The following is a 12,467-nucleotide window of genomic DNA, read 5'->3' on the forward strand; positions in this document are numbered from 1 at the left end:
TCAGGATAAACTCAGATTTCTTAGCCTGACATGGATCCCCTTTGTGATCTATTCCCTGCCTACTATCTCTCTTCCCTCACCTTTGACCACAGTTCCTTCCACTTGTCCCCATTCCACGCTCACATACCACTGTACCTCTTCCAGCTCCAGCCCCACCAAACCTCAATGCCAGTTTCTGAAAAGGCAAGGTATAGTCTCTCCATCTAGTCTTTGCAAATGTTTTTTTCATCTGCCAGAAGTGTTTTCCTCCCCTGTCTCCCCTTTCCCATCACCCACCATATACCAGTGGATATGGTGGATAACTCCTGGATAGCTCCTACTCAGAATTTAGAACTTCATTGAGATAGGAAATTTCAGGTCATGTCAATTTTCCCTGAGCCCAAGAAAGCTGAGTTCATTTTGTCTTTGATGTGTTCTCATAACAGCCTTTATATACATCTTTATTTGATATGTTCTACATACCTATATATAGAACTATAATAGGATCTATGTTGGAGGTTGTGGTTGAGGCCAAAGAAAACAGGTCTGTATCCTATAGAAGATCTACAAGATGAACAAAATGTACAAAGAGGTAGTTGAAAAATGGTTACCTGACTTTTCAACCCCTTCATCTATACTAAAGATTCAAAAGAGTTAAGAATTAGAAATTAGAGAAAGATTGGGGGAATATTCCTCTATAGAGGGTGCTATGCTATAAATCCAGCATAAAGGAGGGGAGGGGGAGGAAAGTTGCCAACAGAAAAGCGTATAACAAAGAAGGCACTGCACAAGTTCTAGAATCTAGACTCCAGGGTCTCTTCGTATTACTCACTGTATGACTTTGAAAAACTCACTAGGGTTTAAAAGGACAAAGTTAACTTGAATCATTTCAGTGGGACTTTCAAGCTCTAACATCCAAAATCTATAGTTTAGGTGAGAAAAATTCGTATCAACAGGTACTCTAAATCAGAGGATTAGATGAGACTGAATAAGTTACTGAATATTATTTCATTTTGGGAGAGAGAGCTTGAGTTACCCAGAAGAAAAAACTTTGAGAACTGCCTCTCCAGTTCTGAAATGTTGTAGCCAGATGCCAACTTGTTCTGTTATTTTGCATGGCTTTTCTATCATGAAGGGCTCTTGTCCTCAAATTGTCTTTTATTGCCAGGAACCCCCTTGTAGTGAGTTGAATGATGCCCCCCGAATGATATATCCATGTCCTAATCCCCAGAACTTGTACATGTGACCTTATTTAGAAAAGGGGTCTTTTGGATGTAATTTAGTTAAGGAACTCCAGATGAGATCATTCTGGATTATTTGGTTGGGCCCTAAATCTAGTAAGTGATCTTCTCTCAGTGATATTCTCTCAGATCTGTGAGAGAATACACTTCTGTTGTTTTCAGCCCCACTGGTTTGTGGTAATTTGTTACAGCAGACTTGGGAAACTAATATACCTTCTGTGATGTTCATCTGAGAAAAGCTTGCATTCTAGAATCATTCTTCACTACACCTCACCAAAGCTCCAACTCTCTGATGATATGGTGATATTCCAAAAGGAGCCAGCTACATGAATAGCCGTGCCATTTGATAAACCAAAGTTAATCTACATGTCTTGATAATTGTGGATAGCAGCTGCATTTCTCTAGAGAGTCTTCTGCCTGAGTGAAAATAATACAATATTTGTATAATACTTTGTGTGTCAAAGTAGTTTCAGGAATATCATCTTATATCTCCAATATTCCCCATTGGACGAATTAGAGATATCATCATCCCCCATTTTGCATGTGAGGAAACCCAGCAGCAGCAGAACAATAGCAACAATAAGTGACTTATCAAGGACACCGAAACAGTAATACTCTAGGTAAGACTGGACCCCAAGTCTTTGGTTCAAAGGATTCTAACCTTCTCATTGTCAGATGACCAGTGGAGAGAGATCCTGAAGACAGTAACATATGAAGGCTTCTCAAATCATAACAAAGAGGTAATTATCTAGGCTGGTTACTTGCAAAGCTACAAACTGCTAAATAACTAACCCTGTACCCCTATTGTGGAAGTAATTCCCTTCTCACTTAAATGGAAATTCAAATTCTTAACAATGGTCCACAGGATCTGGCCCCACCTCTTAACCACAGTCTATCCTGGCTCAGCTCAACCCTAGCAATCCTCCCACTGCTCGGGCTCCACTATCCCTTCCAGAGTGCTGCTGCCCCCTGCTGGCTAGACGGGGCCCTTTGCCTGCGCTCAACCTGAAATATCACCCTCCTCTTATCTTGATTCACTGGCTTCCTTATCACCTTTCCGGTGAGGTCCAGCTCAACCCAATCAAATTAGAATTGAATCTTATCTCCCCTCCCCCTTCCCCACTACCCATTGTGTTTTGCCCTCCTGCTTTATTTTCCTCCGTATCACTTGGTATTCTACTGATCCCTGAAGGACAAGTGAGACTACAAAAGATAACATTAAAAATAAGAAAGAAAGCACAGTTTTATCCATGAAAACATCGTGAACAAAGGAATGGGGGAATGAAAGTCGGGGGGTTGTCCTGGAGTCAACATAAAAGGCCAGCTGTGGCCTTTAAAGTTTCTATGTCACAGGATGTGTGCTGCCCGTGGCCAGGACTTTGCTTCCTACCGTTAGAGAGCCAGGCAGGTGGAACATTCTGGGTCCTGCTCTGACTGCCTCCAAACCAGAGCATCAATGGTAGCCTGGGAATATCAAAACAGCATCCCTGAATGAGAAGTAAATAATGATGTGAGAAGTTTTCCTTCCTTTCTTTTTCTTCTCTTCTCTTCTTTCTTTTTTACTCTTTCTTTCTCTTTCTTTCTTTCTTTCTTTCTTTCTTTCTTTCTTTCTTTCTTTCTTATTTATTTACCAGGAAAAAATAAAATGCATCTGCAAGATAATTGCAGATTTACTGCCAAAGTCTTTGGGTATAAACAGGAAGTCGGTCTCGGGGACTAAGGAAGGCATTCTTTCTGTCCCAAGGGCAATGGTCACATCTGCCTGTGGCAGCTGTGGAGCATCGCATTCAGGGCTGCACCTCACCCACACCGCAGGACTCAGAGCTCGCTCCAAGAAAGGAAAGACATGTATGGGTATGGTAAGACAAAGTCAACCCTCAGTCAAAGAGGGATGTGTGTGTGTCTCAAATGTCTGGGAAGTTCAAAACGTTATTCTTAAGACTTTGACAAAGAAGTTTAAGGCTGACAGAAATGAAAATAAATGAGTTTCTGCCATCTCTAATAAGGATTTGGAAAGAGACCATTAACTCTCCTTGACCATGTGGTCTAGGGAATGATGAGCCGAGTCCTCCTTTCTGTGCTCCTGTTCCTCCATCTTACCCAGTGAGGAAGAATCTAATCATGGCGGAGACAAAAGCTCACTAGCCTTTAAAAGCAAACCACAGTCCCAAGGTGGAGTCACGTGCTCCTAGGACCACAAACGAAGACTTAATTGCAGTTGCAGTCTCTGTAGGAGGGGACTTTGAAAGCAATCGATGAGGAATTTTCTGGTTGGCAACAATGAAGTCATCTGTCACATGGGCTCCCTCCATCGCCCCCTCCCCACCCCACGGAAGCTGTGGTAATTCACCTAACAGGACCTCCCATCTTTTTCTCTAAGGGAAGGTGACCTTGCCTGAGGCAAGTCTTTCTTTTCTTTTCCTAATAACTTCTTGCACTACCCTTTCGCTGATAAAAACCTTCCATCTTTGTACAACTCGGAGATCCCCTCTACTTGCTAGGTGGGACACTGCCTGATCTCATGAATTGCTTAATAAAGCCAATTAGATCTTCAGATTTACTCGGTTGAATTTTGTTTTTTTAACACTAGACTGGAGTGCGACAAAGCACATGGGGCTGGCTGGCAGCCCTGCATTTTTACTTTCCAGGCAAGTGAATTAGTACAAGCCCCGAGCCACTCCTGGCCTATTTCCTCATCTCGAAATACCACTCATCTCACCTGCCTCAAAGACTTGTAGTAAGAATCCAGTTTTTACCAGAAATACTGGAAAGGGTCACCGTTGAATCTGGGACATGTCAGACTACCTCAAGCTCAGGATGCAAATGTCTGCAAGTTGTTTAAAATCTGCAAGACTCCGTATTTCCCCTCTACAAAATGGGGATAATAATAGCACCGTCTTCACAGAGTTGTAAAGATTAAAAGGATCCACGAAGAGCTGCTTCGAAAATGCTATGGCTACAACTCAGTACCTATTATAATCACCGTAACAATAGTTGTTCAATTGTTGGCTAATTAAATAATTGTTACGACTATTTAGTATAGAGTTTGGCATGCCTTCGGTGCCCAAGGAGATAATAGTGGATAGGCTAAATCTTGCAACTAATCAACTTCCAGCAAAAAACGCTTCTTTTTTCCCTTGAGTATTACAGCCAGAATGAAGTCTACTCATATCGAGTTTCAGTCTTGACAGTAACAAGTCAGCTGCCAGAGTAAAGGAGGAGCACGGGGCTGCTCCCGGATTCGTGTTGGAGAATCAATATGTTTACTTATGTTGCGTAGGCAGTGCATTGATAAAGATCAACAGTTCTATAAATGAAAGTCCCAGAGAACCATGTAAATTTCCCTAAACATGGGGGATTTCAAGGTGCTAATCTCTAGACAGTTACTCTGTTTGATCCTTCTAGTAACTACAGATTGGCACTGTTACATATTTACATTTGAGGAAACCATATCTGAGCGCATAAAGACAAACTGGTCTGAATTCAAATTCAGGCTTGTCTGATTCCAGAATCCATATAACTATCCACGTAGCAGGATAAAGCCCTGAGCAAGACCAAGTTCCCGGAGCTTTGAAGTGCTTGTCAGGGTAGCTTTGGAAGTTAGAACAATTATGTAAATGGTGGAAGTGAAGACAAAAATGTAAATGTTTTAGGTCGGACGGAGTCTGATGATAAACGGAGGAAGCTCCTGCATTCAGAGGTTCAGAGGAGAGAGGTTCAAAGGAGAGAAGTCACGTGGGGGTGAGTGGGGATCAGGATAGGCTTTCTTGTGAGCTGGTGCTAGAAGGGATGCTGAGTTTTCCTGGGCAGAGCTAAAGGGGAAGACGGAGAGAGAGAGACAGCCCTTCAGGGAGAGGTAAACAGAATGCCCTGCCAGGAGGCAGAAAAACCTGTGTTTTCCCCAAACTGCCACTTGGTGGCTCTGTTACTAGCAAATTATTGATCTTAGCCCTCCTGGCTCCCAGGGGTTGTGAAACTCAGGGGCAAGCATGCCCAGTGCCTCAGTCAGTGATGTGTTACTATGATTTCTCCAGGTAGCTCAGGGGAAGAGGCACAAAGAAGAAAAAATGCCCTCATTAAGGGCATGCATAAGAATAGAAATAACATAGGAAAAAAATGAAACAGTTAAACAAGAAAGAAAATTGGTCTCTACAAATACACCCTTGCGAGCATGTGAACATGAACCCAGACACGTCACAAAAACACTGGAATATTTCACCGGTAACTCAGGAGTTGGCAGGGCTGGAGGCCATTTTTACTTTTAGGAATAAAAATGATGGTTACTTTGCTTGCTGCCTTCTTTTTCCTATCTGGAGACCTGTCAGGACACGAGAAAAGAAATACTGTTCCCGGTCTTCAAATTCTTCAGTCAGACACTCGCCATCTCCAATGAAACGTGGGGTCTAGTCAAGGGGGCTGATCCCAGAAATGTGGCATATTTCTCACGACCACAGGACAAAAAAAAAAAAAAAAAAAAAAAAGCACTGCAAAACAAGCAGCAACCCAAAAAAACAACATATTGCCATCCTGCAAAAAAATCCAAGTGTGCTGGAAAAACAACAACATATGGCTGGGTGGGGTGTGACCAAAAGGAATATAGTTATCACGTTTTGAACATTCCTTTTACAGACTTGAGTGAAAAGAAATTTTCTAGGACAGAACATGGAGTAGTCCCAATGCCTGTCTTTTTTTGAAAGCACAATTGGGGACAGTGAAAGCAAAGAAGGGTTTGTTCCAGGTGACTTACAGCTGAGAGCCAGGAATGGAATCTCACCCTTGACCCAAGAATATGCTGAAAAGAACCAAAGCAGACAGAAGAGGGAGAGATAAGGCCGGCTCACTGCTTTGTAACCAGAGGGCTGTTGAGATTAAAACAGAAAGAGGAATGGAATGTACTTGAACATGCTCATTATCAACACCAAAGCCACAATATACACTGATAATAGCTCTGGGGTGCCATCATTATGTACCTGGAATCTGGGTTTCATTTGAACAAAACAGAATCAGCTTCAAGTGCGGTGCTCTGCTGGGGATTTCTATTATATAACTGTTTCATAACTCAAGGTGAAGTCACACAGCAAGGCTAGAAGAGTACGGCGGAAACGAGTTTTCAAACTTTGGGACTTTTGCTATTTATCTAAACCTGGCCTGGGTACCCACTACTTACACAAACTGAGAGTAACTTACAACTGAGCCACTCTCTGGAGATTGGTGGTCCCTCCCCATGGATCATTTGTTGTCATCAGAAAATTATACAGCGCCTCCTTTGTACCAGGCCTGGAAAGATACACAAGGGAAATTCCTGCCCCCGGTGAACTTGAAGTCTAGGCGAGAAAGAGTGTCTTGAGCAGATCATTACAATGTACTACCTGTAGCCTATCCACCACAATCCCGATGTGGAAAAAAAAAAAAAAAATGCTTTCTATTTTTAAACTGACCTCACCCAGTTCTTGCCTCTCCTCTTTTGTTCTACCCCAGTTCCTGCTTGGTGGTGGAAGAAAGAAACTGCATTTGTTCATTCAAGATATACTATTATCTTTTGGGATAAACAGTATCTTTAAGGATAAATTCAGTCTGTTCTAGATAAATATCAACTCAGGGAAGTTGGGCTGCTGTAACAAAATACCACAGAGGGAGTAGTTTGCTAACAACAGAAAATTTATTTCTCACAGTTCTGGAGTCTGGAAAATCCAAGATTAAGTCAGCAGCATGGTTGGATTCTGGTGAAAGCCATCTTGTTGGTTCCCTGTGTCCTCACATGGTAGGATGGGCTGGGGAGCTTTCCCACACTGCTTTTATAAGGACTCGAATCCCATTTATGAGGGCTGCCCTCATGATCTAATTGGCCCCCAAAAGCCCCGTCTCCTAATACCATCATCTTGGATGTTAGATTTCAACCTATGACTTTGGGGGGGACACCAACATTCAGACCATAGCAGAAGCAAAATATAGTGAGTTCTGGATTCCCTGACACGTACTCCTAGCCCTTCTGTATTCCTCTCCGGGGGACTGATAATTTCGAGGTGGGGAGGGGGGCAGGGATTGTGAGAGGCAGTATTCAGGTAGCATTTTGTTGTTGTTGTTGTTGTGTTCTTCTTTTTTTTTTTTTTTCAGGTAACATTTTGTTCCACGAGAGGAGGAATACCTGATGTCTACTTACGAGGACTCTACAAATGATGTCCTACTGGTCCCAGAATGTCTTATACAGGATCATTGGGTGACTGCCCGTTTGGAACGACAGACATGGCTATGGCTGAAGACTAGAGTTCTGAGGTCTCCAAGACTCATCAATCTTTTCCAGTCACCAGCTCTCTTAGCCTTCTAGCATTCTCCATGGGGGAGTTAGAAGTACCGGGGCTATGAAGATGAATGAGGCTGAGTCTGTGCCCAGGCCTTCCTGGGGAGGTACCTCCTTTGGCCATTCTGAATTACCTCCTATGGGGCACCATCTTTCTCTGAACACAAAAATCCCCTAGGAGACCTGAGATTTTCCCGAGCTTCTGTAATGAAAGGAAAAGCCTGTCTTCTATGGATTTCCCCAAAACTCTCTGGTTATTTTTAACTGTACACCCCCAGAGATTTCAGCACCAAAGCTAGGGAAGGATCATAGCCACCATTCATTGCCCTTCCTTCCTCCATCTCACTGGAAGGGTTTTCAATTACAGGGCAGGAACCCCTTTTCTGTTGTATCCTGACTTAGATGCCATTTGTACTCTGTTCCCATGAGGCAACATGTTGGAAGGGTTATTACAAATCAAACAAACAAACAAACAAAAATACCAGACTACTAAAGCAATAAAATGTATTAGGAAGGTTTTTTTTGTTGTTGTTGTTTTTTAAATAAGGTCTCTATAAACTGCTGTGATAGATCAGAATTTTCAAGGCAAATGCTCTAGCAATTCTGATAATATACGTTTTCCATCCTTGATTTCTGCCCCAAAGTGGCATTTACAGATAACTGGACTTGAAACCATTTACTATTACTACATAACTTTTCCTCAAGATAATTAGAAAGCACATTATGATCTCCAGAAGCCCAATGCCTTCAGTTACATAAAGATTCTGAGAATTTGAATTTTACAACTTTTGGTATCATTTAAAACATTGCAACATTTGAGACAGGAAATTTTATTCAATTAAAACTGTCACATCACAATTTCCAAAGGTATTTCCCATCATGCATACTCTTCAATATGACCCTGTCTCTCCTCATCAAGACATGAGGTCTAATTTTCCTGTTCTCGAGTCTGGGGAAGGTTGTGATGGTTTCAACCAATGAGGTACAGTGGAAGAAACAGTATGTGACTTCTCAGACAAGGGCAGAAGAGGTCATGCATCTTCTATATCATTCATGTTTCCTGAGTTCCATGTATGACATCCAACGACTGTTAGGCTGCCATGCTATTTGGAAGTCAAGATAACAGGAGATGAGAGAGGAGGTGCTGTGGTCCACAGCCCTAGTCGGACTCATCCCAGCCTAGGCACCAGACGTGTGAGCGAGCACGCCTTCATGTAATTCTAGCCCCCACACATCAGGCCAACCCCAGCCCTTGGGTCTTTCCACCTGTGCCCCAAACCATCCTCACTGTCTCCTATCCTAATTCTGGACCCATAAAATCAGTGAGCATTAAAAAAAATGGTTGTTTTAGGCAACCAAATTTTGAACAATATGTTAGGTAGCTTTAGTAACTGGAACAATGACTTAAATTACATGCTTGCATATTTGCATATTTTTAAAACTGTCTCAGTTGAGGACTTAGGAACCAGATTCTATTTATTGAATCCAATATCCAAATGTGAGAATGAACCACTGAATTACGTTTCATCTATTGAAGAAGGCAGGAAACACCTTCTGTTTCTGTGAAGTGCATAAATCAGAGTTTGGTGCAGGAGCATTATGTAGAATTTTGGACAGTTTGGTTTTGGGGTAACCCAAGTTAAATTTTCTACAATAAATAAAACCAGATGATACTTGGTGGGGGAAGGGAGACATAAATAGCATTTTTTTTTTTTGTCTCAAATATAGATCTGCAGAAATTATTAGAAATAATTCCATCTTATGAAGCTTACAATGGGGATTGCAACACTTCCAGAATAAAACTTCACTCCATTAATTTGGCCTAGAAAAGGCAGAGTAAACTGCAGGAGGCTTTGATGAATGTTTCAATTACACTGAGACCATATATGTTTTAGGGGGAAAAAATAGAAGGAAAGGCTTTATTGCAACGTGGATGGAGCTCATCCTGTAAGAAGAGAGTGGAAACTTTATATTCTGAAATCATTGATTCTAATGGAAGGGAGGGGGCTTCCCAAGTCAAGTGGGCTCTGTTCCTCCTTCTTTGCTATATTCACTGGGCATTTCTACAGACACAAACTAATCAACTATGTAGGCCAAGAAGATATGCAGTCTTGTGGTTAGGAAATACCACTCATTCTCTGATAGATATGAGCCTTATAAGACCCCTGGGCAAACAATTTTGATCCTAACTGAACTGTTCCAAGGATCCAACCCAATTCAATTCTTAATTCCTGCTATGTGAGAGACAATAGCCATGACACCTATGGCATGACACAATGAAAAAGAATGCTGTAGGTAGTATAAGTGAATAAATACACTAGAAAGTGATTCCTGTGCATATCTTTATGATAACATCTATTACATTGTGTTGAAATTGTCTGCATATGTGTCTGTCTCCTTAACTAGGGAAAACATTCTGTCTCACTCATCTTTCTATCCACAGAATCTAGTGTAGATTTTGGCTCAGAGAAGGCACTCAATAAATACCCTATAAAAATAATTGAATCAGAAGTAAAATAATAGAAAAAGTGGTATTGATATAGCTTAGAAATTCTGTAAGCAGAAACCTGAGACTTGCGCTAGATTCCTTCTCCCTTTCTTCCAACCCCATGTCCACCTGTCTCCAAGGCTTTGATGTTGCTCTCTTCTAAATCTCTCTAGAATCTCTACTTTTTCTTTTCTTCCCTCCACTGCTACTGCCTTAAGTAACATTGTGATCATCTTTTTCTTGGGCTGCTGTAATAATAGTCTCCTAATTTGTTCCCCACTCTCTTTCTTGCCTACTCCAATTCATTCACCATATTGCCAAGTTTCTAAAAGGTAAACCTGCTTACCTTATTTCACTGCTTAAAAACCTTCAAGATTTCTCTTTGTCTTTGGCTCTTGTCCAAACCACCTTGAATAACATACAAGACGCTCCATGATCTGACACAGAGTTACTTCTTCAGGTTCATTTCCTCCCACACACATCCAAATTCTTCTCTGGTCCTTAGTCTCCCTGATGCTTTTTAGTCTCATCAGTGTTGTTGGAAATAACATGGTTTGAACACCCTGTTCTCTTGACTGTGAACCCTCTTCCATCCTCTTCCCTAGCACTATTCTTACTATACCGGCCAAAGTTTGACATATCCTTCAGGGCCCACTCTAGCAGAGCTATAGCCTTCTTTGTACTGTCATTATACTTTTCCTTTATTACAGGGGAGAGCAGAGCTTCGAGAATAAATAGTGATCTTTAGTCTGAGGCTGCCTGGGTTGAGAGTCTACCTTCAAGACTTACCAGCAGGGTGATCCTGGTCAAATGCTTGACATCTTGGTGCCTTAATTTCTTCATCTGAAAAAAAATCTTCTGGGTCTCTGATGGTGGACTTTCATGGACCCAGTGGCCTGTAGTGCCTTCTGCTAGGATTTAGGTAATAATAATTATTGCTGGAACACGAAGCGTATTGGGCTCCTATACAGGCTTTGTTTGGTACAAATGATTCTGTTGCTGTTAAAATGTTTGAAATCACTGTCTTAGCCAAGCTCCTCACTTTATGGATAGGGAAAATAATAGTTAGTAAAAAATAAATCTAGTAAAGGATAAAGGATGAATCTAGTAAAAGGCTTGTCCATTTTTGCTGTAAGCCCTTTGGAGCAGCGTCCACTTATGACAGGGAAGTTCAGGTCTTTCTACTCCATCTGTTACCTCGAGTATTCTAAGCCCTGGAAACTCGAAGAATCTGAGCCAGTAGAGTACAAGGAGGAATGCTACAGAGCTCGAGGCAAACACTTTAATGAGGCCAAGCTCATTGCTTTGTTAGAGGCATTGCTTGCCAAATGGAATTGGCTGTGTATGGAATGCTCTGGGGCAGAGCCCTGGGGAGACTATGGACAGTGCATTGCAACAAGCAGACACAATTAGGCCTCGATCCATTCTGCATGGTTTCCTTCACCAGAGAGCTGGCATTAGAGACCAGATTTCCAGGGGTGGGTCAGATGGCAGGCATGTAAGATGCAATCGTGAGGTTCAGTGCTATAGATCCACCTCACTGCTGAAGCAGAGACACAAACACTGAAGAGTCTACTGTCCAAATGGCAGGAGAGAGCTCCCTTCGGGAAACCACACACTTATTCTTTTTAACGACTTTCCTCTGCATGCTTGCTAGTAGTTACTTGGAGCGGGGGAAAAAAAGAAGCAGGTTGGATGCCACTAGCACTGTGGTAGTAGTGACCATCTCTGCTTCCCTCAACCTTTAATAAGTAGTAATATGTGGGCTAGCAGGTGCTCCACTGAAAGTATTGATGAATAAAAGAAGGAAGGAAGGAGTGAATGAAAAAAATAGGTGCTTTGTCTGAGCCATTTGGATAACTGGCTGTTGGGGACTGAATATTTGTGTCCTCCCTAAATTCATATGTTGAACCCCTAACCCCAATGTGATGGTATTTGGAGAGGAGGTCTCTAGGGGGTAATTAGGATTAGATGAGGTCATGTGGATGAGACTCCCATGATGGGTGTTTTCTTATGACAGCTGGAGCCCACTAATACAGGGGCTATAGCTGCATTGTTTTTGTCGCTGTTGTTAAAGAAATAAAACGACTTTCACTTGCCAAGAGGGAACAGAATTATTTTGAGACTGGGATGCAGTGAAGAAATTCGCTATGCCAGCGATGTTCAAATATTGACTCTAACATTCAATACACATTACCAGCTAAAGGGTTGGGCCTTATATTAAACTTTTAGGACTAGAAAACCAAGCGCCTAATCCCTTAACCAAACCCTTAGGGACCAGATCTGTTTCCAAATTTGGAATTTTCAAATTTTAGAAAGATGAGGTGCATATCCCTTATCTTTTCTAGTACCTTCCATGGGTTCTTAGCAGCACATCATAACCAATTATACTATTATTTCTGTAGGAAAGGATATACACAGTCATGCTAAGTGGAATAAAGACTTTGATTGCAGTGGCTCG

This window comes from Mustela nivalis, assembly GCF_964662115.1.
Source record: "Mustela nivalis genome assembly, chromosome: 2".
NCBI lineage: Eukaryota > Metazoa > Chordata > Mammalia > Carnivora > Mustelidae > Mustela > Mustela nivalis.